The sequence below is a fragment of the Salvelinus fontinalis genome, chromosome 25, assembly GCF_029448725.1.
Source record: "Salvelinus fontinalis isolate EN_2023a chromosome 25, ASM2944872v1, whole genome shotgun sequence".
NCBI classification, from domain to species: Eukaryota; Metazoa; Chordata; class Actinopteri; order Salmoniformes; family Salmonidae; genus Salvelinus; species Salvelinus fontinalis.
This window is the reverse complement of record NC_074689.1, coordinates 4,806,419-4,812,418: the sequence shown is the minus strand read 5'-3', so window position 1 is coordinate 4,812,418 and position 6,000 is coordinate 4,806,419.

Sequence of the window (6,000 nt, the reverse complement as noted above, 5' to 3'; positions counted from 1 at the left end):
CCCCCCCCCCCCCCCCCCCCCACACACACACCTACAAAGGTGCACGCAAACACCCACACAGGCCCACACACAGCACTGAATGGCGAGGGTAGGGTGCTTGTAATATAATCACATCTTTATTTACTTCAACAAAAGAGGGGGAACGGTCACAGCTGAGCTAGTTGATTGAGAATACTGTATATTTATGCATTTTTAGCCTTCTCTCCATTTGATCCTCTCCATTGAACTTTCAGCTTTGATGTGGCTCCCCCCACTCCTCACACCCAGCGATGTTTCTTCTTGTGATGTCAACTCTTCTTACCGATATTCCACCAACCAAGTGACCTGTTGTCACCCAAACAACAGGTATACCAGTACCACAGCATTGATGCATAATGTATCATGTTTCTGATTCATTGGAACAGAGTTGGGGAGGGAGGGGTAGTGTACTAGTGGGTCTAGACGGAGTGCTGTCAGGGCACACTAGCTAATCCTGTTGGGTGTCAGAAAGCCTGAGACAGCAACTGTGTCCCATATGACACCCTACTTCTTAAATAGTGCACTGTTTTTGTGCACTACCTAGTGCACTGCATAGAAAATAGGGAGTTATTTGAGACACAGCCAGCCTCTCTACTCTGGTGACCCTGGGTGAGGCTGCTACTGTGACTCACAGCACAATAACAGCAGACAATAGGGAAACTCAGTCTCTCTCCCCCTGTGGGATACTACTGTCACGGGGTTCACAACACACACACACACACACACACACACACACACACACACACACACACACACACACACACACACACACACACACACACACACACACACACACACACACACACACACACACACACACACACACACACACACACACACACACACACACACACATGGATGTACACTCATTTGAGGTAACTTACCTCAACCTGTTTGAGTTGTTAGGGAGAACACCTGAGACATGTGTAAAACCTTCTGGAGACATACGGGACATCAACAGAATGTAGCAGCGACCATTGAAACGGTTTGAAATGTTTCAATTAGGATTAAATCCTAACTTCAATTTAAGTCATATTTTCACTTAGTCATGCATTGATGTCAATGGAAGACTAAGTAAACTTAAGTATAACTTAGGATTCACCCCTTATTATTGAAATCCAGGGAACAGCAGCTCTATATGACTTGGCAATGAAATCACACACAAAAGCATTTTAGTCAGTCACCATATTTTAAAAACAATGAAATACAAAGAAAAAGGGTATACACCAATGGTTTGATACAATGATTTTAGTCCAACACCTATGAACGCCTAGATGTTCTATTAGAGCAACATACATTTATCACAGGCAATTTTGTGTTTGTACTTCAAACCGCAAAGCTGAGAGACTTTGCGCAGTAGTTCAATGTAGACAATAATATCAATGTGCAAAAATGACTTTCATTTGTAAAATCCAAACCTTTTATAAAATGAGATTTGGATGAGAGGTGTAGCTTGAGATTCATAGTATTTACCAATAATCAATGCAGGTCTTTGTAGAGGACAAAATCAAATAAATCAAATAAATAAATAAACTCTGTGTCGGACAATGACACTATTCTTCCTTTTCTCCAAAGGAAGAAAATGCAGTCTTTCCAGTTACAGGAGCAGTGGCATGATTCTGCTGTACTCTCCTATGTCTGAATGTAACGGATGTGAAATGGCTAGCTAGTTAGCGGGTGCGCGCTAGTAGCATTTCAATCAGTTACGTCACTTGCTCTGAGACTTAAGTAGTGTTGCCCCTTGCTCTGCAAGGGCCGTGGCCTTTGTGGAGCGATGGGTAACGATGCTTCGTGGGCGACCGTCGTTGATGTGTGCAGAGAGTCCCTGGTTCGCGCCCGTGACGGGGCGAGGGGACGGTTTAACGTTATACTGTTACATTGATGCTGTTGACCCGGATCACTGGTTGCTGCGGAAAAGGAGGAGGTTGAAAGGGGGGTGAGTGTAACGGATGTGAAATGGCTAGCTAGTTAGCGGGTGCGCGCTAGTAGCATTTCAATCAGTTACGTCACTTGCTCTGAGACTTAAGTAGTGTTGCCCCTTGCTCTGCAAGGGCCGCGGCCTTTGTGGAGCGATGGGTAACGATGCTTCGTGGGCAACCGTTGATGATGTGTGCAGAGGTTCCCTGGTTCGCGCCCGTGTCGGGGCGAGGGGACGACGTAAAGTTAAATCTGTTACATGAACATTAGGGGTAATAGGTCACAGGGTCACGTCAGTCTGCCTACCCCCAGATGTGGTAGGATTCTAGGGTTGACAGCGCTAATCCTGCCTGGTAGTCAGGTATGGAGTTAGGTGGGCTCGTGGCAAGCTCTCAGAGAGAGGTCAGTGCAATGAAATCAGGGTCTGCCAGAATAAAAATTGTGATTTACAGTTTAGCAGACACTCTTACCCAGAGCGACTTACAGGAGGATTTAGGGTTAGGTGCCTTGCTCAAGGGCAGATTAACAGATTTTCCACTTAGTCGGCTCACGGATTCAAACCAGCAACCTTTCGGTTACTGGCCAAGCGTTATTAACCGCTAGGCTACCTGCTGCCCCGTTTAGTGTGTGAGTGTGTGCGTGCGTGTGAGTGTGCGTGCCCGTGTCTTTGAGTGCAGGTGTATGTGTGTATCTAATGTGTATGTGAGTATATGGGGTTTACCTGCTTGTTTCTGAAGTGCTTCCTATTTTTCAAGGTCCAAACGGGCCTTTCTTTTCACTATGGATGTGTCCTAAATGGTACCCCATTCCCTATATGATGCAATACTTTTGACCCTGGGCCCATAGAGCTCTGGTCAAAAGTAGTGCACTATGTAGGGAATTGGGTACCATTTGGGACGGAGCCTCTGATTAACGTAGCAGAATCGACATACTGTTCCATACTGTCCACACCGAAACAAGCCCTGCCTATCATTTTCAACGGAACGATATATGCCTGCACAAAGACGTTATCTGAGGAACATACGACTGACTCCATAATACGCATGCTGACATGAGCTAATTGAAATGTCTTCATGTCATTCTTGTCGTTTTGAACTTATTTCATTGTGTTTATCATGTTGTGCTGATAATACAATTTGTCCTTAAGTTGAATCTTTTGGGGGGGCTACTTCTGATGTTCCTTTACTTTAAGGTCTCTTTAAATGTAAAGTGTTACCAATGTTCTACATGACAAGATATTTTGTTATTCTATCAAAGGACAGTGGGAATTATTTTCTACGCATCCAAACTGACATGCAACCACTTGAAAGTAATATAAAAAGAATATAAAGTGTTTAATGGTGTTTTATATCCACTATTTATTTATTAATCCCCAGAAAAAAATGATTCACGTTTGTTATCATTATTATTATGCACTGACAAGGCCCTTATGCTGTGTTTGTGATTCTCCTTCTTATATGGTTTTCTCTTTGGGATGAAAGACACCTTTAATTCTGTGTCAGTAATCAGCCTTAATTTATAATGTGATAGTCAAGCACAAATCAGCCTCAGGGGAAGAAGAATAAAGCACGTGTGTGTGTGTGTGTGTGTGTGTGTGTGTGTGTGTGTGTGTGTGTGTGTGTGTGTGTGTGTGTGTGTGTGTAACCCATGAAAAGGCTTTGTCTCATACTGTAAATAAACCCAGTCAACAGGTATACGTCCCAAATGGCACCCTATTCCCAATATAGTACACTACGTTTGACCAGAGCCTTATGGGCCCTGGTCAAAAGTAGTGCACTTAAAAGGGAATAGGGTGCCTTTTGGGAAACAAACCCTTGAACATTACAAGAGTTCTGTGGTTTAATGGTTTAGATCGACTTCTCATGATTGATTCCTTTATCAAAATACACCATTACAAATTCTCTGCAATCCCAATCACTTTGCAATTTCTTAATATTAAGTATTTTTTTTAAATCAGTTACTTGTATGAGTGAGACAATCTTGAACAAATTTGCTTTCACAGACTGTTTGTGGGTGTTAGTAAACTCTGTTGAAACTGCTCTGACACGAGGGAAAATCCCTGGCAGCCATATACACTCACCGGAACAGTTAATTAGGTACACCCATCTACTACTGGGTCGGAACCCCCCTTTGCCTCCAGACCAGCCTGATTTCTTCAGGGCATTCTACACGGTGTCGGAAACGTTCCACAGGGATGTTGGTCCCTGCTGATGCGATGGCATCACGGCGATATATTCATGCCACAAACAGCCCATTCCATCTCTTCCCGAAGATGCTTTATTGGGTTGAGATCTGGGGACACTCAAGTAAACTTGAGTGTATTAGCTGTATTGTTCCAGGCAATGTTTTTCCACTCCTCAATTGTCCAGTGTTGGTGATCGCGTGCTCACTAGATTCACCTCTTCTTGTTTTTAGCTGATAGGAGTGGAACCCGGTGTGGTCGTCTGCTACAATAGCCCTTCCGTGACATGGATCGACGAGTTGTACATTCTGAGATGTCGTTCTGCACACCACTGTTGTATTGTGTCGTTATTTTTGGCACGCCTGTAAGCTTGCTCGATTCTTGGCATTCTCCTTCCACCTCTCTCATCAACCACCTGTTTGCCCAAAGGACTGCCGCTGACTGGATGTTATCGGTGTGTTGCACCATTCTCAGTGAACCATATACACTGTCATGCGTGAAAAGCCCAGGAAATTGGCCGTTCCAGATGCTGGATCCGGCGCGCCTGCCACCGACGATCACACCTAACTCAAAGTTGCTGAGGTCACTCGTTTTGCCCATTCTAACGTTCAACCGAACAGTAACTGAATGCCTCAATGGCTGTCTGCCTGGTTTATATAACAAGCCACGGCCACGATCCATTTTCGTGAACGAGGTGGTGTACCTAATAAACTGGCCGGTGAATGTATAAGAGAAACATGTTCATGACTGACTGAAAAGTCTAATTTGTTTGCGGTGGAAATCATGTGATAAATTAACTGTTCGGTATGATTTCTCATTTAATTTGCTTTGTAAAAATATATTTTATAGACTATATTCAAAAGGTAACAATAAGTATATACCTTTTTTTCCCATTATGTTTTAAGGTAATTAAATATAAGTTGTGTTGCTCTTTATATTTTTATTTCACCTTTTTATTAGAATTCATTCAAATATCGGTCAAATAATTTTGTTATTTATGATCATTATATTAACATATCAAAACCCTGACATTACAGGGTGATTACGGGAAGTGGTAAAGAATGTTGGATTGTGGGTAATTGCCAAACTAAAGACTTTCAACCAATCCTGGCAATTCTGAGAGGCGGAGGCTTGTGATGTATGCCATGTTCATGTGCTAGTCGGAACTAGAAAACTAGAATATTTCCGACATGCTAACTGGATGAACACGACAAGTGTATAGCTACAATCAGTTAACAAGTCCGAAAATTCAGAGTTTCCAAGTTCCGACTAGCACGTGATCGCAGCAGTAGTCCATATATAAGTATAAAACGATTCAAATTAACATTTGTACATAAATGAATGTTTCCCTATGTAAATGTAAAAACAATCAAATAACATATTAAGCAGATATACATTTTGTAATTAATATTATTACACTGTTGATGTTATGTCACGTGTACGGAAATGTATCAGCATTAAAAACGTTAATGCCATCATCGTACGCTATCCTATATGTGTTTATTGAAATGCAGGCTGCACATGTTTTCGCTTATAATATAATGAGGCAGATTTACAAATACTGAACAAAAATATAAATGTAACATGCAACAATTTCAAAGATTCTGCTGAGTTACAGTTCATATAAGGAAATCAGTCAAAGGCCCTAATCTATGGATTTCACATGAATGGGCAGGGGCGCAGCCATGGGTGTGCCTGGGAGGGCATAGGCCCACCCACTTGGGAGCCAGGCCGAACCACTGGGCAGCCAGGCCCAGCAAATCAGTATCAGAAATACTTCTCCGCACCCCCTGCATGTGAAGAAGCCGGATTTGGAGGTCCTGGTCTGGCGTGGTTACACGTGGTCTGTGGTTGTGAGGCCGGTTGGACATACTGCAAAATTC